The sequence below is a fragment of the Numenius arquata genome, chromosome W (genome assembly GCF_964106895.1).
Source record: "Numenius arquata chromosome W, bNumArq3.hap1.1, whole genome shotgun sequence".
Taxonomy (NCBI): domain Eukaryota; kingdom Metazoa; phylum Chordata; class Aves; order Charadriiformes; family Scolopacidae; genus Numenius; species Numenius arquata.
The window spans coordinates 6,092,232-6,118,244 of NC_133615.1; the positions used below are offsets into that span (position 1 = coordinate 6,092,232).

At 45.7% G+C, this 26,013-nt stretch overlaps 1 protein-coding gene across 1 annotated transcript in view; it reads right to left on the minus strand.

Moving 5' to 3' along the window:
• Positions 1-26,013, minus strand: part of LOC141476745 (endogenous retroviral envelope protein HEMO-like) — a 60,128-nt gene that overhangs the window by 33,272 nt on the left and 843 nt on the right. The window lies entirely within an intron of this gene.

The window sequence follows — 26,013 nt, forward strand, 5'->3', positions numbered from 1 at the left end:
AGCGCCGGGCAGCACGGGGGGTCGCCCCACCACAATCGTGTGCACCCACCGCGGCAGTTAGCTTAGGATTTATACAATCAGATCTTACATATTCAAGGGGCACCTATACATATCCATGACCTTTCCCCGAAAAGGCGGTCTTTATTACAATGAGTTACGAGAAATCATTTCCATAGTCTCCGCCTTTAACTCCTCCCAGCTGTGCACACGCAGTGCCTCCTGGTGGTCGTGGGCTGGGGTCTCGGGGATGAAGGCCGTATGTCTTCCTCGCTGTGTACCTCTCGCTTTTAATGTTAATGTGTTGCTCCAGGCCACAGAACTGGTTTCAGCCAGATGATCGCTCTCTGAAGACAACTGGGTTCCTTCTTTGAATACAAATTGTCTACGCAATGGCTTAAGGTTATAGATATACAGCTTAAGCCAAGCGATGGCTCTACTATTAACCCTTGAGTGTTAGTTCCCCTTATCAATGATGCTTTCCCCTTGACTGTGCAAACAGAAATCACCAGCTACTCCATCTTCTCTAGTGCCCACCCAGAGATTGATTCAGAAAATGAATGGTTAAAGGTTGTTAGTGTGAATTTAGTACAGCCTGGGAAAGAACAAAGCTCGGAGCCCAGCATTCCAAGATAAAGAAATGGCCTTGTGTATAAGATAGCGGGAGCAGCCTGCATGCTAAGGAGGGACCCAACTGTCTGGGAAAGGTGTCCATCTGGTCGGGACTAGTTTTGCGGTTTGGGATCCGGCCAACCCAAGCTTTCTGGGACAAAGGTGAAGGTACCCGGTGAAGAAGACTGCGAGCCTTCCTCCAGAAGACCCCGGCCCACGACCACCAGGCGGCAGTGCGCATGCGGCAAGGGGAGGAGATTTATGATAATGAGTTCTTAGAAATAATTAGAATAGTAATGCCTTTTCTTAGAATTAATTATAATAACCCAGCCCACCTTAATGAATATGTACGCTTTTCACCATAAATAGACGCTTGTTTCACAAACCGGTGTGCAAGTTTGGAGGAGAAATCCCCCTTGGACCCGGCGCCGCAATAAACATACCTGCTTTATAACTCTCTGCGAGTTGTAAGGTTTATTTCCGCGCGTCAATTTGGCACCCCAGATGGGACCCCCTCTGTCCGGCTGCGGGACCTGCTGAGGACGGGACTCCTCTGGGCGCCCCCGAGATTTCTCGGAAGGACTCCCCAACTCATCCAGATCACCGCGGGGACAGACAAGGACCATCTCCTGCGGACCAGGTATGTTCAGGGTTTCTTAAGGGGGGGACCTGTAAGTCGTGAGGAGACGTCCTACGCGTGGTAAAGAGTCGGTGTACTCGCCCCGGGGTATGCTCAAGCTTGGGCTAATGGTTGGTGTGGGATCCCTCGGTTTCGGGGTTTTGTGTTAGTATGTAGAATTGCAATACTGCTGGCTACTTGTTGTATTTGTCATTACCGCTATTACCACTATTTATCGCTATTTCCACTATCGTGTTATTGTCTGACATAAGGTAGAAATTGTTGTATGAGTGAAATGAGTGATTGAGATGCGGCACTGCTGCGGAGCGAGTGCGGAGTTCCGATCCGCGGTTCCGTGTTCTCCACGAGGAGAGCGGCCGGAGACGAACGAAGCGTATGACAGACTGTGAACCTAATATTGAGAATATTGCGTGGCATTGTCCTGGACATTTAGATAACGTTTGTGATCCTATTTTTATCTTAAAGTGCTTTGCTTGTAATACAGAGGTTTGGGTAGATCAGGAGGACGATTTTTGGTGTCCACAGTGTGGTAGCTGGACTGAGTGGGAGAAGATCGAGCGGGCGGGAGAGTTGAAACAAGTAATCTGTGGAGACATAGCCTACCCCTGGAGATAAAGGTAGCGGCAGGGATATAGCTGTACTATTTCCCGGGAGGGGAACAGGGGTAACACCCAAGTGACACACGGAGATCAGGGTCACCTCTGAACTAAGGGGGTAAGGAGGACATAAAATGGGCAATAATCAAGGAAGTGAGATACTGAAAAGGAGTCCCCTAGGGTGTATTTTAGCACACTGGAAGGAGATTGGAGGCTCACCAGGTGGCAGCGTGAACAAGAAAACCTTAATTAAATACTGTAATCAGTGGTGGCCCCTTTACAAGTTAGATGATCAAGAGAAATGGCCCTTTAACGGGACTCTTAATTACAACACTATATTACAATTAATGCTGTTCCTTAGAAGGGAAGGAAAGTGGGATGAAGTCATATATGCGGACATGTTTTTCACCCTTTGGAACCACCCAGAGTACCAACGGGACTGCGGGCTATTACCTCCACAAGACCCAATGGTATTAGCCTTAGAGAAAGAAAAAAGGGAAGAAATGAAAGCCAATATAAAAAGATGTTGTTCAGCCTGTAGCATAGGGCAGAGATGCACAAAGCCTGAAAAGATTCGGGATTCTAAAGAAGACGATTTTCTTGAAACTTACTTACCACCGGTTAAGGCAGTAGGAGACCGTTGGGGGGGGGTAAAGGCTTCCCAAGGAGACGGAGAAACTGAAACTGATTCCAACACCCCACCTGACAGCCCGGTATCGTCCCGTACTCGGAAGGGAACAGAGTGAATAGTGATTCAAGCACCCTTAAGGGAAGCTGTGGGTCCGGACGGACTACCTGTAATGATAAAAGTCCCTTTTTCCTCATTTGATTTAGAAACCTGGAAAAGCGTGGCAAAGAATTATCGGAATGATCCCGTAGGGGTTACTAAACATTTTCAGTTTCTGGTAAAGCAGCACAATCCTGACTGGAGTGATATCCAGTTATTATTAGATCACCTGACAGAAACCGAGAAACAACTGGTTTTGAAAGCTGCTCAAGATATAGCCACGGACCACCTGAAAGATTCAGGAAGAGACATTAAAGAACACTTCCCCTTGCAGGACCCTCATTGGGACCCAAATAGGAGCATTCACTCAGAAGCACTACAAAGTTATAGAGATTGGATTATAAGGGGGATGGAGAGGGCTATCCCGCAAGCTATTAACTGGTCAATGCTGTATGCTGTAAGACAAGGGCCGAAGGAGAGTCCCTCGGAGTTTCTGGATAAATTACGAGATGCAATGAGACGCTACACCCCCTTGGACCCTGGATCAGAGATAGGAATCCAGCAGTTAGTGTCTCTCTTTTTAGGACAGTCTGCTAATGATATCCGGAGGAAGCTGCAAAAACTGAGAACAACCGACAGCAGGAATCTAGAGACTCTGTTAGATGAGGCATGGAGAGTATTTAACAATCAAGAGGAGGAGGATAGGAGAAGGGACCGACGGGCACTGGTGGCAGCAACACATGGGAGGGGGGAAATAAAAACTGGGAACTTTAGGAAACCATTAGAAAGAGATCAATGCGCATGGTGTAAGCAGAGAGGGCACTGGAAGAATGAGTGTCCAAAAAGACGAAAAGAGAAAATTCAGGCCCATTTTAAAGAAGATTGACGGGGACCTGGGGAATCTACCCTAGCGGATCCACTGGTTACCCTAAGGCTAGGGAAAAAGCAACAAGAAATAGAATTTTTGGTAGATACAGGAGCAACGTATTCGGTTTTGAATCAAGCCCCGACCCCTCTTGATACTGATTTTATTACAGTAAGGGGAGCCACTGGCCAGAGTGAGAAGGCATATTTTCTCAAACCTCTTAAGTTCAAATTGGGAAAACAATTGGGGATACATAAATTTTTATATCTGCCAAATTCCCCGAAACCCCTGCTAGGGCGAGATTTATTAGAACAATTGGGAGCAGAAATTAAATTCAAAAAAGGGAAAATGGAACTTCGGATAAGAGAAGATCAACTAATTGAAGTACTAAGTTTGGCCCTAATAGGAACTCCCATTTCTACAGGAGTGCCTGAGGAGATTAAAGCCCAAATTTATCCGGGGGTATGGGCCTCGGGAGTGCCGGGGAGAGCAAAAAATGCCTCCCCAATAGTGATAAAGCCTCAACAAGGAGCACGACCGGTGAGAGTCAAACAGTATCCCCTTAGGATAGAGGATAGGGAGGGGATCCGACCAACTATAGACCGGTTTATCGAGTATGGGCTGCTGAAAGAATGTGAATCAGAGTATAACACTCCAATATTACCTGTTAAGAAGCCGGATGGTAGCTATCGCATAGTGCAGGACCTCAGAGCTATCAACAGAATTGTTGAGGATTTACATCCGGTGGTAGCAAATCCATACACTCTTCTAAATAAACTGGTACCTGAATTGGCATGGTTTACCATTTTGGACCTAAAGGATGCCTTTTTCTGCGTGCCTCTGAGCCCAGAGAGCCAACTTTTATTTGCATTTGAATGGGAAAACCCAGAATCTGGGAGGAAAACACAGCTTACATGGACTGTGCTACCACAGGGCTTTAAAAATAGCCCGACACTTTTTGGAAATCAGCTAGCTAAAGACTTGGAACAGTGGAAACGCCCGCTTGGGTCAGGAGTGGTTTTGCAGTATGTGGATGATATATTACTCGCCACTGACACCAGAGAAACATGCCTAGAATGGACTGTGAGCCTGCTAAATTTTCTTGGACTTAATGGCTATAAAGTTTCTCCACAGAAAGCACAGATAGCCCAGCAGCAAGTGACTTATCTGGGATATGAAATAACCGCAGGCCAACGGACACTGGGGAAGGAGAGGAAAGAGGCCATCTGCCAGACACCTCGACCACAGATGCCTAAGGAACTTCGGACCTTTCTAGGAATGACAGGATGGTGCCATCTCTGGATATATAACTACGGACTTTTGGTAAAGCCTCTATATGAGTTATTAAAATCTGACTCAAAGAATATTATATGGAATAGGGAAGCAGACAAAGCCTTCCATCATTTAAAAAAGAGGTTAATGGAAGCACCTGCCCTGGGATTACCTGACACTACTAAACCTTTCTGGTTGTTTTCCTATGAAAAGCAAGGAATGGCCTTAGGAGTCCTAGCTCAGAATTTGGGACCCTATCGAAGGGCGGTGGCATACTTCTCCAAACAGCTCGACAAAGTAAGTAAAGGGTGGCCTAGCTGTCTCCGAGCGGTGGCAGCAGTGGTAATAAACATCCAAGAGGCCCGTAAGTTCACCCTAGGCCAGAAAATCACGGTTATGGTATCACATACAGTCTCAGCAGTACTGGAAGTAAAAGGGGGGCATTGGCTTTCACCTCAGAGGTTTCTTAAGTACCAGGCTATCCTGATAGAGCAAGATGATGTAGAAATAACAGTAACTAATATTGTCAATCCAGCCTCTTTCCTCAGCGGAACCAAAGGAGAATCAGTGACCCATGACTGCTTGGAAACAATCGAGGCGGTGTACTCCAGTCGACCAGACCTGAAAGAAGAACCATTGGAAGATGCAGAGGATTCCTGGTTCACCGACGGGAGCAGCTTCATTCAACAGGGAATACGCAAAGCTGGCTATACGGTAACCACCACAGAGAAGGTAATAGAATCCAAAGCCCTGGCCCCAAATACATCAGCCCAAAAGGCTAAGATAATAGCACTAACCCGAGCACTGGAATTGGCCAAAGGAAAACGGATAAATATCTGGACAGACTCTAAATATGCTTTTGGGGTGGTGCATGCTCACGGGGCGGTCTGGAGAGAAAGAGGACTCTTATCTACACAAGGGAAACACATCAAACATGCTGAAGAAATTCTCAAGCTCTTAGATGCAGTATTACTGCCTACCAAAGTGGCTATCATGCACTGCAAAGCCCACCAAAAAGGGAACACCGCTATGGAACTGGGTAACGCACTGGCGGACCGAGAAGCCAAAAGGGCAGCAGAAATGGGTAATGCGGAGATACAATCCTTGGTCCCAGATGGTAAAATACAAATTGACGACGAACCTAAATATTCTAGGGACGATCACAAATTGATCAAAGACTTAAATGGGAAAATTGAAGGGAAATGGGCCAAAACCCCACAGGGAAAAATAATAGTGCCTTTCTCGTTACTATGGGCTGTAGTCATGGCAGAACATAGAAAATCCCATTGGGGAACAGAGGCACTTTACAGATACCTGAGTAGGCTAATATGTGCTCGAAATCTATATGCCACTGTCAAACAAGTCACTCAGCAGTGTGAGGTATGTTTACAGAACAACCCTAGGACAGGCCCCAGAGTCCAATTTGGCCAGATAGGGAAGGGAAACTATCCGGGACAACAATGGCAAATTGATTTTTCAGAACTTCCAAGAAAAGGGGGGTTTCGATACCTATTGGTGCTAACTGATACCTTTTCAGGATGGCCAGAGGCATTTCCCTGTCGAACCAATAAAACAAGAGAAGTGGTCAAAGCATTGTTGCATGAAATTATACCAAGATTTGGGGTTCCCGCAGTAATTTCCTCGGAAAATTACTCGGAAAATTACCTCGGAAAATTACCTCGGAAATTACTGCAAGGGTTGTTTCGAAAGTAAGCAGATTATTGGGTATAGACTGGCAACTTCACACCCCATACAACCCACGATCAAGTGGTCAGGTAGAAAAGATGAATCACCTGATCAAAACGCAGATTGTGAAATTAGGCCAGGAAGCTAACTTGGCCTGGCCTCAGTCATTACCATTAGCCCTTCTCAGGATAAGAACAAAACCCAGAACCAAAGAAGGATTGAGCCCCTTTGAAATACTGTATGGGAGACCATATAGTGTACAGGATGGGATATCCACAGAGTTGGGGAATGAAATATTGACAGATTACCTGATAAATTTACAAAAACAGCTCAGGGAGGTAGAAAAACTGGTTCTGGGAACAAGAGCTCGTGGGCTGGATGGACCAGTACACAAGATCGAACCTGGGGATTATGTATATGTCAAGTCTTTTACAGATTCACCACTGAGGCCAAAGTGGGAAGGTCCCTTCCAGGTACTGCTGACCACTCACACGGCCATAAAGATTAAGGAACAAGCCGCTTGGATCCATTGGACTCGCATCAAGAGGGCTCCAGAACCCCAATGGACATCAACGCAGACCGGACCCCTGAAGCTTCGCCTCCAACGAAAAGATGGACATTAGTAACCTTGATAGTCGTCAACATGCCGGGACTTTGTATTTCAGGGGGAGGGACATGGGATACGAATACATATACACAAAGTCTGGAAACATTAGTAAAAGCTACTAATCTGTCAGATTGTTGGGTATATACCACCTTACCTAAAGGAGAAATGAAATTACCTCTATATGGGGTGGCAGCAAGCAATTGGAACTATGCCAACGGAACCTGGCCCAAATTTTGGGCAAAAGGGGGAAATGAGTTGAATGGATATTGTGAATACGATGATAATGTCTACCCCTTAGGACCCAGATTTGATTTACAACTATTGAAAGAAGTGCTTGTGGTATTAATTAGCAGTAACAATTGTACCTGGGAACACGGGGAATATAGACACAGGGGGCCGGTGAATAAGACAATAGCCTGGGGATGGAGCAAGTTCTGGATTAATAAGACAACTGTTGATGTGGGGAATTGGGATCTAACAGGGATAAAGGTAACGTATATTGACTTTTGCGACAAAACCCAACTAGTTGCATATAAAAGTAGTGTTGTTTCTGAAGGAGAAGGATATTCTTGGGAGTATGGATGGTATCAGGCAGGAAAGTTTTTAGGTGCGAATTTGACAGCAACTATTGGACCCTGTAAGTTACCTAAAGGATATTGGTGGTTGTGTGGAGATGGATATAGCAGAAAACAGCTGTCCGCAGGATGGAAGGGAACTTGCACGATAGGCTATCTAACTAGCCAGGATACGGTGTTTAATCAGTCTGAAATCCCCTCAGGTATGTTGAGAACACCTTGGAGGAGAATTCGGGGAGTAGAAAACCCTCTAGTGACAAGGGGAACAAGATTCCATAGCTTTGTAAGGTGGCTTATACCGTTCCTGGGCGTCAGTGAATTGGAGAAAGCAATTGTAAACATATCGGCCACTATAGAAGTGCTTGAAAAATCTACAATCGATGCTATACAAGCACTTCAACAAGAAGTCCAGTCATTAGCAAATGAATGGGCAAAACAGAATGGCATTAGACTTATTAACTTGGAAAGAGGGAGGCTTATGTGCAGTGATTAATCAAAGCTGTTGCTCATATGTAAACCAAAACGGAAGAATAGAGAAAGACTTACAAAATCTCATAGCTAAAACTCAGATTTTGCATCTGACTGCGCAAGATGACACCACATTCGGGTTTTCCGACCTTTGGGAAAAGTTAACCTCGCGGTTACCTAACTTTGCTTGGCTTAAGCGACTGTTTATCCTTCTAGTAGCAATACTTATGTTAGGAACTTTAGTGTGTGCATTAATTAGATGTCTTATGTGTTGTACCAGGGGGGCCAAAGACGAATACATTCAATGGAAGAAGCATCAGCTCCGTGAACGAGTGGAATCAGGGAAGTATTTTAGAAATCAGATGGAGAGGGAGAGTGTGTTATAGGTAATTGTAAAAGAATTTACAAAGGTGAAAGAAAAGGGGGGACTTGATTCAGAAAATGAATGGTTAAAGGTTAGTGTGAATTTAGTACAGCCTGGGAAAGAACAAAGCTCGGAGCCCAGCATTCCAAGATAAAGAAATGGCCTTGTGTATAAGATAGCGGGAGCAGCCTGCATGCTAAGGAGGGACCCAACTGTCTGGGAAAGGTGTCCATCTGGTCGGGACTAGTTTTGCGGTTTGGGATCCGGCCAACCCAAGCTTTCTGGGACAAAGGTGAAGGTACCCGGTGAAGAAGACTGCGAGCCTTCCTCCAGAAGACCCCGGCCCACGACCACCAGGCGGCAGTGCGCATGCGGCAAGGGGAGGAGATTTATGATAATGAGTTCTTAGAAATAATTAGAATAGTAATGCCTTTTCTTAGAATTAATTATAATAACCCAGCCCACCTTAATGAATATGTACGCTTTTCACCATAAATAGACGCTTGTTTCACAAACCGGTGTGCAAGTTTGGAGGAGAAATCCCCCTTGCACCCGGCGCCGCAATAAACATACCTGCTTTATAACTCTCTGCGAGTTGTAAGGTTTGTTTCCGCGCGTCAAGATAATGCACCTCTTCCCCTAATGATGACGAGGACAGACAGGCAGCACCTTGTGGAGTTCCCCAAGTACTTGTACCACCAACAGAAATGGGTTTATTTGAGAACTAGTAGGAAATCCTCTTCCAAAACATGAAGGACCAAGTCCTTCCCTACCATAAGTTGGCATAACTCTGCTGAGACTCTCAGGGCCACTCCAGTTGACCAGCTGAGGCTTAGCTCCTGTTTCTTGGAGCACCAGGGCCATCTGCTCCTTCCTTCGCCACATCCACACACCCAGCAACAGCTCTCGGCCAAGCAGGGCCAAAGGGACCGAGCAACAGTGCACAGGGGTTAAATTTCATTTCTGGTAGCAGCAACCCAAACAAGGAAGGTCCTCAAGTATAAGGTTGTTAAAGTTTAAAAAAGGATTTTTTTTTTTTAAAATAATCCTCTTTTTCAAGTGGTTTCATGTCGTTGACATCTTTTGTTTCAATAAAATTAATTATCATTTGCTTTGAAGTTTATAATTACAGCGCCCTGCTGAGGCACAAAGTGTTGGAAGCCTCGGGGAACCTGGGAGGAGCTGGTGCTGTTGGTTTGTCTGCAGTGTTTTCCATCAGGAAAATAGCTGTGTTTAGGGGAAAAGAACGGAAAAAATATTTGGCAGAGAACTGAAATTACATCCTCAACATGAGCGTAGATGCAAATCAAAGCACGATAATGGAGAAATAGCCAAGGATTTAGCAATTCTGGATTAGAAAGAGGATTTCAGCTGTGTACTTCAAATCTCTAATCTCGAGTGAGCAAGTAATCTAAATCCACCTAATAACAATGAATGAAATTATAGCTAAGGCGAGTAATTACTCCCTTTTTTCCTTTGTATCATTCAGAAGAGGTTTATCTGTGGGTGAACAGGATTGTGGAAGAAGCAAGGCCAGAGGAAGGAACAGAAGAAGCAGGAACACTGGCAGGGGACAACCCGCAAACAGCACCTAACGACCCTACTGATTGAGGGGAATTCCGCCCGTCTGGCAGTTGGGGGTTGCAGGGGCGTATTTTCTGGGAAAGAAGATACTTGGTACTATATAAGCTGCGTATTTGTTGTAATAAACGATTCTGGTTGCACCTCTGACCGGGGTCCGTGCCTTCATACGCTACAAATGGCGCCCAATGTGGGGCATGAATCAAGAGACTAAAGACGTCCGTACCGGTAGCGTAGCCCGATCGAACCAAGGATTGCCTCGAGGACTGACTTCACTGCCGGCTCATCACCTTCTGCAGGACAGAGCTGAGCAATCAGGAACCATGGGAAACACTCTGCCGAAAGAGCAGCAAATGAATCTCGAAGTACTACGCTATATTTTAAAAGTTCAGAATCGACCTGTACCTACCCTGTCTTTGGTAACCCTCTTAGACTGGGTACGAGAAAATGTCCCGGACTTTCCTAAGACCGGCACCTTTGACAAAGACATGTGGGACCAAATTGGCACAAAGCTTTGGGACGCTGCTGCAGGGACCGATAAGGTTGCAGCTAAGCATTTACCAGTTTGGCAGCAGATATCTGAAGCCCTAGTAGAGCTCTGCAAAGGGACACAAAAACCTCTGAGGAGAGCCCAACGCGTCCTTCTGCCCCGCCGCTGCCACCCCTGGACAATACCTATGTTGCAGAAGAGAGTCTCTCAGAAGGAGACTCCTTTGATCCTGGGCCGACTGACCCAGACCAAGAACCTAATCTATTTCTTTGTGATGATAAATTGAAAGAGGTAGTGGGGAACAACCTAACCCCCTTGAGCGATTGACCTAACCCCCTTGAGCGATTGACCTAACCCCCTTGAGCGATTGTCGTAGTGTGTGGGACAAATGTCGAAAAGAAGCCTTAGTTAAAGGCGACGCAGACATTTTGCAGGCGTTCCCTGTTATTTATCGCGGAAACTGACCCGGAGCGTGGGAGGCTTTGAGTTATGATCATGTTAAAGAACTGAGGAAATCGGTAAAAGATTGTGGTCTCCAGTCAGCATACGCCATGAACTTACTAACAGCTGTTGGGGATGGACATGTTGTGACTCATGATTGGAAATTGTTGTTGCGTATGACTTTGTCGGCTGTGCAATATGCTGTATTCATGACCGAGTACCGTGATCTCATGACTGCTAAAGCATTGGATAACTTAACTGGCAATTTAAATCATATTGGTGTGAATGAGCTCGTCGGTGAGGGGCCTTGGGCTACTCCCGATGTGCAAGCCCAAATGGACAGACAGTGTTTTGAGCAAGTAAAAGAAATTGTACTGCGCACGATAAGACAGGAACCTGATACAGCCGCTCCAGAAGCTTCCTTTTCTGCTATCACACAAGCGCCTGGAGAACCCTATATAAAATTCCTTGATCAACTCCAAAATGCAGTAGAAAGACAAGTAGATAACCGAGCAGCTCGTGATATTCTTATGAAACAATTAGCATTCGAAAATGCTAATGCTGACTGTCGTAAAGTATTGCGAACAATTAAGAATGCTAATCCTTCTATCACTGATACGATAAAAGCGTGCCAAGATATCGGCACAGAATCTCATAAAATGAGTCTCTTAGCTGATGCATTATCAACACAGCTCACTGTGGGGGCTGCTCAAAAGGCAGACTGCTATAATTGCGGAAAGCCTGGGCATCTAAAAAAAGATTGTCCCTGTGATAAGGGAGATAACACTCAAGGGTTAATGGCAGGGCCATTGCTTGGTTTAAGCTGTGTATCCATCGCCTTAAGCCATTGATAAGGTATTTAGGCAAAAGAAAGGGTGTGTTGAAACCATAAAGTGGTCACATCAGCCTCGATGGGAGATAAGGGAACAATTGGTATACAGAGGGATCATCTGGTTTCCCAACCCCATGGCCTAGAGCAACACAAGCCCCTAGGGAATATATATTTTTTTGGAGGTTGCTGAATGCAGAAAGCAGCAGAGGGCTCATGGTGTGGAGTGAGCAGGCCACAGGATGGCAGAGGAAACTCATGCTTGATAAGCAACAAGTGCTGAACCTGGAAAATGATGCCCCCACAGTGATTTGGGTGGTTTGGCCAGAGTCTGACAGATAATGACAAACATCAACAGTGGGTGAAAATGGATATTCAGGGCTTGGATTTTGGATGTGGACACATAAAATGGGATTCAGCTGCCTGATTTGGCAGCGATTCCTCAAAAAGCTGCCCTAGTTGCCCTAAGCATGGCCCTGGCTCAGGAATTCAGGCCCCTATGTCTGTTGGTCCACGTTCTCCTTGGTCTGGTCAAGCCTGAAATATGTCCTGAAGCCCTCCAAGATCCCTGCTTCCAATACCCATCTTTGCATCTAAGATACAGCTGAGGCAAAATACAAATAATGGTGGAGGGGAAAAAGGATCTCACTGTTTTCTAATTTCATTTTTAAAGTAAAAGCTTGCAGGTCTTGTTTTCCTTCCTTGGAGAAGCAAGGAAGGCACAAGCCTGTTCCCCCTCCTTGCCTGCCCTCTCTCCAATTTGCGGGTCAGCATTCATCCAGCAGTTGAATTTTCAGCTGTCACAGAGGCAGAGAGGAGGAGGAGGGGGAAAAAAAAGTTTGATAACTAAAAAGCCACCTGTGGATCATTCGCAACCAGACAGCCAGAGATGGAGGCTGCTGGGTGAATAATTTTCACTAGCAAAAGTGACCAAACAGTAGGCAGCCTTTTCCCTTGCCTGATGTTAAGAGTTGTCAGACAGGCAGTGAGAGGGTCTCTAGATTGTGCTAGGAACTTCTGGGACAGGAGAGAGAATTACTATTCAGCTTCTCTTGTCTTCTTGGGCATGGCTTTGAAATGCATCTTCTGTGGATGTGAAGGCTTAAAACACCTGGTGCTGGCTCCTGCAGGAGAATATGCTGCTGTCCTGGTGAAGTAGGCAAAGGTTTAGCATGTGTCAGGGCCCAAACACCAAACTTCTGTGTCTTCCAAATCTGCTAACTCCAGGCATGCTGTTCGTCTTCCCTTCTTCTTCCCTGCCTTCAGTGTTTTGAAATCCCACTTACTCTAGCCTTAAAACCCAATAATTACCCCCTTCTCGGCTATGAGAATAGCCAAAATGGGTTATGTCAGTTAGAAAATGAGAGAGCGCAACTTTTTTAGCCAGCTGGGAGATGTGGAAATTGGAGGAAGGTCTGGGCAGTGTTTGACGTGACCATGCTCCTGTAGGCTCCAGGCTAGTGCTGGAGCTGGGCAGCAAGTCCTGCAGCCAGGGAGGGATCAGGTTGGAGAGCACGGGAAGGCATGGAAGGGGGTGGAAAAAATCTCCATTTGCCTTGTCTCAGCAGACTGGGGTTTACGCAGAGGCTTTGGGCCAGCAGGAGGATGAGGGTGCCAGCTTACCATGAGGTTAGATTTTTGGTGCAGGGGGGACATTCCCCAGCAGGCATTGGCCATAAGAGGCATCATGACACATGCACATCCCTTGAGTCACCACTCCTTGGGGTTATGATTTCTTTTTTTTTCTTCCCCAAGCCTGAAATAATTTACAAGTCCCATTCTGGTAAATGCTGACTCAGGCTCATGTGCTTTTTAGCAAAGCTTAGACCAGTTCCTTCCCCATCACTACCTCTCTCTGCATGCTCAGCCATGGAATAGGTCCACAAAGGCTTCCACTTGCTGGCATCCATCTGAGGATCTTCAAGCTCATGTAGGGGAGAGGGTAAGGGCTGAGCCTATCGTTGCTGTAGGACTGAAATGGGTGAGGGACAGAGCTGCAGCCCCTGCCACCGATGACCAACAAGATGGCCACATCATGCTGCACGACATCTTGTCTGGTGGAAAACCCTAAAGTTATTGCAGACACTGAGGAAGAAAAAAAAAGTTACAATTATGTTATTTGGCAACAGGAACTTCATATTTATTCACAGACAAGTGTGTCATTTTGGTCCAGCCATTTTCCACAGCTTTGACTTGGGGCCAAAAAACATGGTCCAAGTCCAGCCAGGTCGTATGAACTTTGGGTCCATCTTAAGATATGACCTGATTTCCCTCCTCCTGGTGACTCCAGAACTTAGACTAAGTTCACATCCAAGCATAAACAAGCTCAGTCTTGTTCTTAACCACTAGCTTAGCATCTCCTAGCTCTTGTTGCGTTGATCCTCAGCTGGATTTCCCACGTGCTCTCACTAGAACTGCTTTAACAGTATCTCTGGACTAAGGGTTAGAACAGACTTTGGGGTGTCCATCAGAAAGGTGGCTGACTGCTGCCTCTGCCACAAGCCATCTGTGTCTACCTGCTTCAATACTGAGTGCCCACCTGAAACTCTCTGAAGTAGCCAAGATGCTAAATTCCCAAGTCAAGGTCCGATATGAAAGCGGTTGGGGTTATGTTAGTGCCAGACAGTGGGGGTTCTTTTTAACACTGAAAACTAAAAAAAAAAGGTTTTTTTGATCAACCAAGAGGAGAGACATTTAAAATTCAATAGTTAAAATCACTGCAAGTTACAGTAACGTTCCAATGAAAGTTAATGAAAGATAAATGTAGCGTATGAAGGCATGGACCCCAGTCGGAGGTGCAACCAGAATCGTTTATTACAACAAACACGCAGCTTATATAGCACTAAGTATCTTCTTTCCCAGACAACACGCCCCTGCAACCCCCAACTGCCAGACGGGCGGAATTCCCCTCAATCAGTAGGGTCGTTAGGCGCTGTTTGTGGGTCTTCCCCTGCCAGTGTTCCTGCTGCTTCTATTTCTTCCTCTGGCCTTGCTTCTTCCACAATCCTGTTCACCCACATCTCCCCCTTTTTTGTTTAATATATAGAATTATGCTTGTGTTAAAATATCAGATAATGATTACACATATATAACATCCTAATGATTACATTGACCCTATACTATTAAAACTACTATAAACTATAAAACTACTATTAACTATACTGTTAAACATTAATTTCTATAACCCTCTCATATAATGTGATTAGCTTACTTCCACGCAAATTCTATGTTATGGCTGGATTCTACATCCACTTCTTTTTCTAACATCATGCTTTGCAAGGCAAGTACAGTGTGCGTTTGAGCATACATGACTTGATTTATGCTTTTATAACACAGGAAAACAAACATGGCAAGCATAACAAAATTATCAACAGAACTACCAGGCTGGTAACATCAAAACCAACGATACTTTTGTGAACAGAAAAGATTCATTGCTCCGTCATTTCTGGTGGTTGTTCGTGATGCTCGGCTTCTAGATACGGTCGAATGTATCGTGCTGGGATCCACTTGGGACCATTTCCTGTGGAAACACAAGCGTATCCTCGCCCCCAGGTTATCAATGGCACGGGGCCTTCCCATTGTCCAGTGGCCATATCACGAATATGGACCATTGGCCGTGTTTTTGAACATTGGGGAAGCTCCGAAGTGTTGATTTACTCATGTCATATTGATAAGGGGAAATAACACTCAAGGGTTAATAGCAGGGCCATTGCTTGGCTTAAACTATGTATCTATAGCCTAAAGCCATTGCCAAGGTGTTTAGGCAAAGAAAGGATGTGTTGAAACCATAAAGTGGTCACATCGGCCTCGATGGGAGATAAGGGAACAATTGGTATCCATTTGTCCTGACAGAGCGATCATCTGGTTTCCCAACCCCGTGGCCTGGAGCAACACATTAACATTAAAAGCGAGAGGTACACAGCGAGGAAGACATACGGCCTTCATCCCCGAGACCCCAGCCCACGACCACCAGGAGACACTGCGCATGTGCAGCTGGGAGGAGTTAAAGGCGGAGACTATGGAAATGATTTCTCGTAACTCATTGTAATAAAGACCGTCTTTTCGGGGAAAGGTCATGGATATGTATAGGTGCCCCTTGAATATGTAAGATCTGATTGTATAAATCCTAAGCTAACTGCCGCGGTGGGTGCGCACGATTGTGGTGGGGCGACCCCCCATGCTGCCCGGCGCCGAATAAACATACCTACTTTACAACCTCACAGGTTGTGGAGTCTGCTTTCCGCACGTCATTTTGGCGAGCCAGCCAGGAGGCACTCTGCTCGGCTGCGGAGCAGACGCCCCTAGGCGCGCCCCGAGCACTTTCCTCGGAGGAGCCTCCACTCCCAGCCGCTCACCACGGGAATAGACAACAACCTCCTGAAGCCGCGGATAAATGGTATGTTTTACAGAGGGGGCCAGTAAGTCGTAGGGGACGCCCACACTTGGCCGGGGCCGCCGATAAATCGCGCAGAGATGTCTGGTGTGCGGCATAGTCCCCGTACAGGAGGAGGGTACCCTGTATGGAAGTAGGGGATTTGCTGACCGATAGAGCGGCCGCTAGCGATCTTGGGGGTAGATCGAGCAAATCCGAGGTCACCGCTGCATCCCAGTATCGGGAGCCGGGAAGGACCTGCTAATGATTGTATAAGAAGCAGGAGAAGGGTAAGCGGGCTTCTCAAAGTTGTGATACAAGTACTTGAATAATATTTGCAGCTGCTGGAGGGATACCAACTGGAGTAATGATTGTATGTTTTATTTGTAAATGCCCGGGCATTTTATGTTAAGAGCATTTGTGTGTGGATGCGTGTGTTTGAGACACAGCGTCGCTGTGGAGCGAGTGGGAGTCCTGATTTGCGGTTCCGTGACTCCGCGAGGAACACGGCCAGAGATGGACAAAGCGCCTGAAACGTCTGTAAAAATTTGTAAATGTCTTGATATATGTAAGTTGGGCTGCTGTGGTGTTTCGTCAATCTTCTAAGTATCGGGGGTCTGGCTGATCATCAAAGTGGCCGGACAGGGAGAGTCACTCCTTTGGTGGTTTGGGCTCGAACCTTGGGAATATTTAAATGAAGGAGGGGACTGGATAAGAAGGGGAGAGGGACGAATTTATTTAGGAGGAGTGTATTTAACACCTGCCGGACAGACAGTGGCCCTAGACTGGGAACAACCTGTCCCAGATACCTTTCTAAACCCCCATATTGACGGACACGTGGGGGTGATCCCTTGTTTTGTGTGTGGGCTTACTAACAAATTACATGAAAATTGGCATTCGGCTCGGGTCCTGTTGAAATGTAAATCTTGTGAGAAAATTTGGTATTGTTTATCTAGGAGGCGGAGAGCTGAGTGTCCCAAATGCTCTCCTCTAATCCCACGGTTTTATGATTGGGAAAGGGCCCATCAAGAGTCCGAAATAGTAAAGTTTATCTGTGGGAAGAAAACTTTAATCCCAGAAGATTGGGACGTTTGGGAGGAAGATTGGAAGACTGTAAGGACCTGTGAGGAGAGGTTTGCGTGGAAATCAAAGCAAGGCACAATAGCTAACAAGAAACAATCTAAAGAGATGGGTAACACTCAGAATAAGGGTATTTTAAAGAAAAGCCCCCTTGGTTGTATATTGACACACTGGAGGAACATTGTTGGAACCGGGGGTACAGAGAATAAGAAGACTCTCATAAAATATTGCAATCAATGGTGGCCGATTTATAAGCTGGAAGATGGAGCTAAGTGGCCACTTTATGGGTCAATTGATTATAACACCATCCTGCAATTAATGTTGTTTTTAAGGAGGGAAGGAAAATGGGATGAAGTGTCATATGCAGACACGTTTTTCACCCTCCGAAATCACCCGGAGTGGCAAAGGGACTGTGGAATGGTGCCGCCACAGGACCCTATGGTACTCGCCCTCGAGAGGGAAAACAACAAAGAACTTAAAGGTAAACTGAGGCGGTGTTGCTCGGCATGTAGTATTGGACAAAGGTGCACTAGAGCAAATAAAATCCACCGGGCCTCAGAACAAGATCTAACTGATTTGTTAAGCCTCCCCCTCGATCACAGGAACAGGATGTGGACTCGGACGGAACCTCCACTCCCCCGGACAGCCCTGTATCCTCCCGTACTAGAAAAAAGTCTACCCCAACAGTCTTACAGGCACCCCTCCGAGAGGCGGTAAGGCCGGATGGCGGGACGATGCTAATCAAGGTACCCTTTTCCACCACCGATTTAGAGGCATGGAAAGGGGTTGCCAAGGATTACAGGAATGATCCGGTAAGTGTAACCAAACATTTTCAATTTATCGTAAAACAACACAACCCCGACTGGAATGATATACAGTTATTATTAGGATATATGACTGAGACGGAAAAACAATTAATTCTAAAAACTGCAGGGGATTTGGCTGAGGATCATTATAAAACTACAGGAGGAGATGTTAAAGAATACCTCCCCCTTCAAGATCCAAAATGGGATGCAAACAGGTCTGCGGATATGGAAAAATTGCAGGCATAACAGGGGTGGATCTCAAAAGGGATGGAGAGGGCCATCCCCAAAACCATAAATTGGTCAGCATTATATGCAATTAGGCAAGGTCCTTCCGAGTCACCATCCGAATTCCTGGATCGACTAAGGGACGTAATGCGCCGTAACACGCCGCTGGATCCTGGGTCAGAGGTAGGAATACAACAACTAGTTTCCTTATTTTTAGGTCAGTCTACAGGAGATATTAGGCGCAAGCTCCAAAAGCTACGTTCTATAGAAGGAAGGAACCTAGAAGTATTGCTGGATGAAGCATGGAGGGTGTTCAGTAATAGAGAGGAAGATTACAGGCGGGGACAAAGAAGGGTGGTGCCGGTCGTCAGGGAGGAGGAAGAAAGAAAACCCAGACGAGGACCGCCTCGACTAGGCAGGGATCAATGTGTGTTATGCAGAAGATTTGGTCACTGGAAAGATGAGTGTCCGGAAAAGTGGAAAAATAAGGAGAAGGGACGAAACAATCAGAAAGGAAGAATAGTAGCCAATTTGAAGGAATATTGACGGGGACCTGGGGAATCCACCCTAGCGGATCCACTGGTTATAATGAAGCTAGGGAAGGAGCAAAAGAAGGTGGAGTTTCTGGTTGATACAGGGGCAACGTATTCGGTTTTAAACCAAACTCTGATGCCCCTGGGAAATGACTATATCATGGTAAAAGGGGCAACTGGCCAAAGTGAAAAGGCATATTTTTGTGAACCTCTGAGATATAAATTGGGAAAACAATGGGGCGTCCACAGATTCCTGTACATGCCCAACTCCCCAGAAGCGCTTTTGGGGAGAGATTTGTTGGAACAATTGGGTGCAATAATTAAATTTAAAAAGGGAGAGATTACTCTGGAGGTAAATGACCAGCAGTATATCCAAATAACGAGTTTATCCCTAGCTAGTGTTCCCACAGAAGGAAAAATCAGCGAAGAAATCATGAACCAGGTATACCCCGGGGTATGGACCACCGATGTGCCCAGGAAAGCAAAAATGCTCCACGTGTTGAGGTCAGACTCAAGGAAGGACGACAGCCGGTAAGGATCAAACAGTATCCCCTGAAGAAGGAGGACAGGGAGGGAATTCAGCCAGTAGTAGAAAGATTCTTACAACTGGGGTTATTAAAGGAGTGTGAATCCGATTTTAACACTCCAATATTACCTGTCCGTAAACCCGACGGGTCATACCGGGTGGTCCAGGACCTCCGGGCTATAAACAAGATAACTGAGGACCTCTATCCAGTAGTGGCAAATCCATACACCTTGCTGACTGTATTAACACCTGAACTAACCTGGTTTACTGTTTTAGACCTGAAGGATGCCTTCTTTTGCCTCCCTCTCCATAAAGCCAGCCAGAAAATATTTGCATTTGAATGGGAAAATCCCCAAAGTGGACGTAAAACTCAGCTTACTTGGACAGTGTTACCACAAGGGTTCAAAACCAGCCCTACTATATTTGGTAACCAACTCACAAAAGATCTTGAGTCCTGGGAAGCCCCACCTGAGGAGGGGAAACTGTTACAATATGTGGACGATATCCTGATTGCCACCAAGACAATGGATGCTTGTATGGCCTGGACGGTGAGTCTGCTAAACTTTTTGGGGCTCCAGGGATACTGGGTATCCAAGAAGAAGGCCCAAGTAATGCAGCATAAGGTGATTTATCTGGGCTATGAAATCAGTGCTGGACAAAGGACTTTGGGACAGGCCCGAAAAGAGACAATATGCCAAACCCCAAGACCGCAAACAGTGAAAGAGTTACGAACTTTCCTGGGGATGACTGGGTGGTGCCGATTATGGATCTATAACTATGGACTGCTTGTTAAACCCTTGTATGCACTAACAACCACTGAACAGCAGCACCTTGATTGGAACAAAGAGACCATACAGGCCTTTGAGTTGCTAAAAAAGGCCCTGATGTCGGCCCCAGCCTTAGGACTCCCAGATGCGAGTAAACCGTTTTTTCTTTTTTCCCACGAAAAGCAGGGGATTGCCCTGGGAATACTAGCACAAGATCTGGGCCTGTATCGACGAGCAGTTGCCTACTTTTCTAAACAATTGGACGCAACTGCAAAGGGTTGGCCTAGATGCTTGCGAGCGGTCGCGGCCGTAGTACTGAACATCCAGGAAGCCCGAAAATTCACCCTGGGCCAGAAAATGACTGTGTTGGTGTCCCATACAGTATCTGTAGTATTAGAAGTGAAAGGCGGACACTGGCTCTCCCCACAAAGATTCTTGAGGTATCAGGCTATAATGGTGGAACAAGATGATGTGGGGATTGTAGTCACTAACATTGTCAATCCAGCCTCTTTCCTCGGTGGAAACACAGGAGAACCAGTGCATCACGACTGTCTGGAGGCCATCGAAGCGACATATTTGAGCCGTTCGGACCTGAGAGACAGTCCTATGGAAAACACGGAAAACTGGTTCATGGATGGAAGCAGCTATGTCCTAAGCGGTAAAAGGCATGCCGGATATGCCATTACCACCAGTCAGTAAGTAATAGAGTCAGGGCCTTTGCCCATGAATACCTCGGCACAGAAGGCAGAAATAATTGACAGACTCGAAATACACCTTTGGAGTCATACATGCTCATGGAGCAATCTGGAAGGAGAGAGGATTATTGAACTCGCAGGGCAAAAACATCAAGCATGCAGAGGAGATCCTGAAGCTGCTGGAGGCAGTCGAACTCCCTGAGAAAGTGGCGATCATGCACATTAAGGCACACCAGAAAGTAAACACGGAGTTGGAAAGAGGAAATGAGCTGGCGGACAGAGAGGCAAAACAGGTAGCCAAAGCAAAGGTAAAAACAGAAGGGGCTTTGATCCCTGACGGGCAAATTTCCCTAGAAGGTAAGCCAGAATATACCAAGGAAGATCAGAAGCTTATCACAGATCTAGAAGGATCATATAAGGAGGAGGGATGGGCTCTCACCCCACAAGGGAAACTAATCGTTCCCTCTTATCTAGTATGGTCTCTGATAAGGGAAGAACATAGAAAGAGGCATTGGGGGGCAGAGGCACTATATAAACAACTAATTAGAGAAATTGTAGCTAGAAATTTATACACCACTATGAGACAAGTGACTCAGCAGTGCGATCTTTGCCTCCAGACTAATCTGAAAAATACCCCCAAACCAGAAGTGGGCCAAATTGGGAAGGGCAATGGGCCTGGGCAGCAATGGCGGATTGATTTTTCAGAACTCCCAAGAAAAGGGGGGTATCGATATTTATTAGTATTAACTGATACCTTTTCAGGTTGGCCAGAACGGACATTGCTCGAATTTGGCAACAGTCAAGGGTACTACACCAATTATCTCAAGATGATGCTTTACTTGTTTTTTCTGATCTTTGGGAAAATTAACCTCGTGGCTGCCTGACTTTGCTTGGTTGAAACAGCTGTTTGTATTATTAATTACAATGATAGTCTTAGGGATTGCAATTTGCACTTTACTTAGATGCTTTATGTGCTGGGCAAAAAGAACCACAAGTGATTACGAACTTTGGAAGAAGCATCAGCTTTGACAAAAAGTCGAGTCAGGAAAATATTTTAAGAAATGCTTAGAGAAAGAAAACACGCTGTAGGAATAAGTAAAAGAATTTACTAATCTCTTAGAAAAGGGGGGATTGATAAGGGGAAATAACACTCAAGGGTTAATAGCAGGGCCATTGCTTGGCTTAAATTGTGTACCTATAGCCTAAAGCCATTGCCAAGGTGTTTAGGCAAAGAAAGGATGTGTTGAAACCATAAAGTGGTCACATTGGCCTCGATGGGAGATAAGGGAACAATTGGTATCCATTTGTCCTGACAGAGCGATCATCTGGTTTCCCAACCCCGTGGCCTGGAGCAACACATTAACATTAAAAGCGAGAGGTACACAGCGAGGAAGACATACGGCCTTCATCCCCGAGACCCCAGCCCATGACCACCAGGAGGCACTGCGCGTGCGCAGCTGGGAGGAGTTAAAAGCAGAGACTATGGAAATGATTTCTCGTAACTCATTGTAATAAAGACCGCCTTTTCGGGGAAAGGTTATGGATATGTATAGGTGCCCCTTGAATATGTAAGATCTGATTGTATAAATCCTAAGCTAACTGCCGCAGTGGGTGCGCACGATTGTGGTGGGGCGACCCCCCGTGCTGCCCGGTGCTGAATAAACATACCTACTTTACAACCTCACAGGTTGTGGAGTCTGCTTTCCGCACGTCAATATCACTGTTGTCTCTGTTTAGAAAATTTAAAACAAAAGTGGCTTTCCATAGTCGTTCCTGTGGTGGATCTCCCAGACTCCCCCTTTTTTGTTTAATTAGCAATTGCTTTAGCGTTTGATGGGCACGCTCAACAATTGCCTGCCCTGTAGGGGAGTGTGGAATTCCAGTGATGTGGCGAATGCCCCATTCCTGTAAAAAAGGCTGTGTGGTTTTAGATACATACGCAGGGTCATTGTCTGTCTTGATGGTTTCTGGTATACCCATAGCAGCGATGGCTGCTAGCCAGTGTCGTTGGACATCTCAACTCTTTTCTCCTGTATGTGCAGTGGCAAAGATATAATTAGAAAAAGTATCAACAGTGACATGTACATACTTTATGTTATAGTTGAATTTTAAGACAAATCGAGTCCGAAATAGATTTATTAAATATTTATTAAGGTAGGAAAGCAAAAGCAGCGCTGGGCGGCCGGGGAGTTGCAGCTCCACCAAAGACTCGCAAATTCAGGCAAGCTAAACGACTCCTTTTATCTTCACAGAGGTCGATTGCAACATCTTCGGTACGCCCCTCGGCTTCTTCCGAGGGGCTTCTTGCTTGGGGCAATTTCGATAAGATATCATCACAGAATCAGCTTATACAATCTATTCTTTTCAGGGTTGATTGGTACAATGGCACACGTTAGCAAGACATTAACGGTTTAACATTCGCTCAAGGTAACACATTCTGATGACATTGTGGTTAAGCCTTTCTTGTCAAACAGGGTGTTCCCATGTTTGGTGTTGCCAGATAACATTGTGGACTTGTATCTTCTGGTTAAATAGGAAGTTCTCAAGACTGCTACAATGGGTTCGTTCCTCTTGCTTAACCTGTTTGATCAGCAAATTACCCTTAGTTACTTATTACACTTTAGGTGACCAAATTCTCCAAAATGTGTAACATCTGTTTGCCAAATTTGCAGTGGTGAGGTGCCACGTGGGTTAACTCCCAATTGTAGCAATGGGGCTATAGATTGGCATTCAGGGCATGTCAAGATAACATTACCTGCTTGGTCAGTGGTTAGCTGAAATAGCTTTTGCAGTGCCTTCCTGTTTTGGTGAAAAAAACTATGTGAGAGCTGTGCTTGTTGAAATAATTGCGGTGTGGCGAGGGCGACTGTGGCTTTATCAGCAGCATGGTTGCCCTCGGCTAGGGGTCCTGGCAGAGAGGTGTGTGACCGAATATGCGTGATATAATAGGGTAATTTACGATAGGAAACATAATGCCATAATTTTTTAAGTTGTGTGAATAACACTGGGTTGTTGACTTCCTTTAGGAAAGCGCCTTCTATACGCTGAACAATTCCTGTAACATATAAAGAATCAGTTATGATATTGAGATTTACATCAGAAAAAAGTTGAAAAGCACGTGCAACAGCTGCAAGCTCAACAACTTGGGGCGATCCATCGACACGTTTTATATCTTGGTTCCAGAGATTGTCGGTGGATCGCCAAAGGACTACCGCCCTGTGTGTTTTAACTGCATTAGAAAGTGGGGTATGAGAAAGTAAGGTTCGATTAGTCAGGGGTAATTCTTCTAAGGAATTTAACAGAGAATGTTTAGGTAAATGGATCAAAATTTGACCAGTGCAGTCTGCAAGTGCAGTCTGCACACTGAGAGATTCTGCTAACATCCAGTCCAAGTCTTTTTTGTTGGTGGGAATATAAATGAATTCTGGATCACTAGCTTTTAGAGTCTGAAGTCAGTGACGACCTTTCTGAATCAAGTTGGCAAACATTTCTAATTGTGAAGTTACAGTCTTTGTAAATGCATGAGGCAAAAAGAGCCACTCTAATATCACAAACGGGTCCTTTTTTTGTTGAATCCCATTGGCTTAGAAGGGCATATGGCTGAAAGGTATTTAATGATGACTAAGTACACTGGAAGCGTTAAACAAAGACGGTGACTTTGACGCATCTGTAAAGCCTCCATTACTTGCTGTAGACATTGCAGTCCAGTAGGTGTCAGCTGCCTTTTAGAGTTCAGGTCAGGGTCACCCTTTACTAATTGAAACAGGGGGTGTAGATCTTGTGTAGTGATACCTAGAAAAGGTCTGAGCCAGTTGATGGTTCCTAACAATTTTTGCAGATCATTCAGAGTCTTTATTTGTAATGCCAGCTTCAGTGCTTGTGGCTGGATGGTGTGAGTTCTAATTTTCCATCCTAGATATTTCCAGGGTGGTTCACGTTGGACCTTTTCCTCGGCAATCTGCAAGCCTGCTCCTTGGACAGCAAGGCGGACTTGGCAGATGACTGTCTGCAGGTCTTTGTCTTTTTCAGCAGCTAAAAGTATGTCATCCATGTAATGATAAATTATAACATGAGGGTTTGCATTTCGGACAGGTTGCAAAGCATTTGCCACAGTTAGTTGGCAGATAGTCGGGCTGTTTAGCATACCTTGCGGCAACACAGTCCAATGATATCGTCGTGTGGGCTGTTGCTGATTGATAGATGGTACAGAGAACGCAAACCGGGGTGCATCCCCTGGGTGTAGAGGAATAGCAACAAAACAGTCCTTGAGATCAATTATAGCTATTGGCCAATTTTGAGGCAGCATAGAAGGTGAAGGAAGACCAGGCTGCAGCGCACCCATAGGCTCAATGACTGCATTTATAGCTCGAAGGTCTTGTAACAATCGCCACTTGACGTTTTTCTTTGGTATTACAAATACAGGAGTGTTCAACGGGCTGGTGGTGGGTACAATGGGGCCAGCAGCCAGTTGTTCTTGTACTAAGTCATGCAAATGCAGCAGTTTGTCCTTTTTCAGGGGCCATTGATCTACCCAAACAGGTTTTTCTGATTTCCATGTCAATGAAAGGTCCTGCTGCTTGTCAATAGCCCCTATTAAAAATTTGTTTTCAGGAGGATTCCCCACTGGCTTAACAAGTCTCGGCCCCATAAAGTACAGGGCACAGGTGACGTGCGGAAAGCAGACTCCACAACCTGTGGTGTTGTAAAGTAGGTATGTTTATTTGGCGCCGGGCAGCACGGGGGGTCGCCCCACCACAATCATGCGCACCCACCGCGGCAGTTAGCTTAAGATTTATACAATCACACTTTACATATTCAACGGACACCTATACATATCCATGACTTTTCGCCGAAAAGGCGGTCTTTATTACAATGAATTACGAGAAATCATTTTCATAGCCTCCGCCTTTAACTCCTCCCCGTTGCACATGCGCAGTGCCTCCTGGTGGTCGTGGGCCGGGGTCTCGGGGATGAAGGCCGTATGTCTTCCTCGCTGTGTACCTCTCGCTTTTAATGTTAATGTGTTGCTCCAGGCCACGGGGTTGGGAAACCAGATGATCACTCTGTATACCAATTGTTCCCTTATCTCCCATCGAGGCCATGTGACCACTTTATGGTTTCAACACATCCTTTCTTTTGCCTAAATACCTTATCAATGGCTTAAGGCGATGGATACACAGCTTAAACCAAGCAATGGCCCTGCCATTAACCCTTGAGTGTTATCTCCCTTATCAATCCCCCCTTTTCTAAGAGATTAGT